Raw genomic sequence first — 1,266 nt, forward strand, 5'->3', positions numbered from 1 at the left:
TAAATTTGAGTAACAGTGGTATTAGTTGAGCAGCTGAGGACTTTAGACTCATGGAAAGATAAAGGTTATGTGCTTGCAGCCAGGAAGCAGGCTTTCAGAATGTGCCCTTTGGTTGTTTAAATTATTATATATTACTGAGTGTTTTGTGTACATCCAAAAAAAAACCAACCAGAAGGAATAGAAGCAAATGCTGTTGAATATGATGCACGGAGAGGATTTAAGTCATTTCAATGAAACAAAACATGATAGGATGAGTGTAAAACTGATGTTCCCCCATGTAAGCTATCACTCAATTCACAATAAATACCTTTAAAAAAAAAAATAGACAATCAGATTTTCCTTTAAAAAGAAAGCAATTGCTTCAGCAAAACAAGTCAATCAAATTCTACCTGGACAAAGTGAACTTAACTTGTAAGAGGTGAATTGCAACATTATAAATCTGTCCAGGCCTGTTCTACTTGTTTGAGGTGTTAAATATGGATGTTGTTGTTAAGTGCTTTGGAGTTGGCTCCAACTCATAGCGAACCTGTATAGGATCTCCAAGGAGCGGCTGATGAGTTTGAACTGCGGACTTTAAGGGAGATTCAAACCAACCTTATCCTACAGCGCCACACCAGAACACCCTATATTGCCTTCAAAATACACTACTTTTTGACATTTACTTCTTTTTTTTTTGCCACAAAGTTTAATTTTTATTTTCTTGGAAAGCTAGTTTTACGGCAACCTTTTAAGGGCTCAATTCTTTACATGGGCTTTGGTGACGGTCGTGGGGCAGCACCTGCAGGTCTAAATCACGGTGGGGGTGTTCGGTCCTTCCGAGCTTCACGAGAGCGGTTCCTGACCACCTTGCTGTGAATGGCACAGCTCACACAGTAATGCAGTTTCACATACAGCTTGGGAAGCACGCATGCATCGAAGACACTCACTTCGGAAATATCCCTGACGGCTGCGGCCTCTACTATGTTTCGAATTACGAACTTCTTAATGACCTTGTCTTTGGGCACGCAGCGGGCGCAGTTCATGCAACGAATAGGCTACACATGGCCGCGGCCCTTTTTGGCACGACCATTGTTCCTCCTTTTCTTTGTCATCTTGGAAGCGAGGACCCGAGAAAGAGAAAGACTGACATTTACTTCTTGGGGGAAAAAAGGTGGGAGCTAAACTAGACGACAGGGTCCTGGTGTGGCACTGTAGGATCAGCACTGGACGGTTAACCACAAGGTCAGCAGTTCAAACCCACCACCTGCTCCTCGGAAACCCTACACA

At 42.9% G+C, this 1,266-nt stretch overlaps 1 pseudogene; it reads right to left on the reverse strand.

Moving 5' to 3' along the window:
• Positions 1–743: 743 nt before the first annotated feature.
• LOC102840213 lies at positions 744–1,091 on the reverse strand (annotated as a pseudogene).
• Between the last annotated feature and the right edge of the window lie 175 nt (positions 1,092–1,266).

This window comes from Chrysochloris asiatica, unplaced genomic scaffold (genome assembly GCF_000296735.1).
Source record: "Chrysochloris asiatica unplaced genomic scaffold, ChrAsi1.0 scaffold12986, whole genome shotgun sequence".
Taxonomy (NCBI): domain Eukaryota; kingdom Metazoa; phylum Chordata; class Mammalia; order Afrosoricida; family Chrysochloridae; genus Chrysochloris; species Chrysochloris asiatica.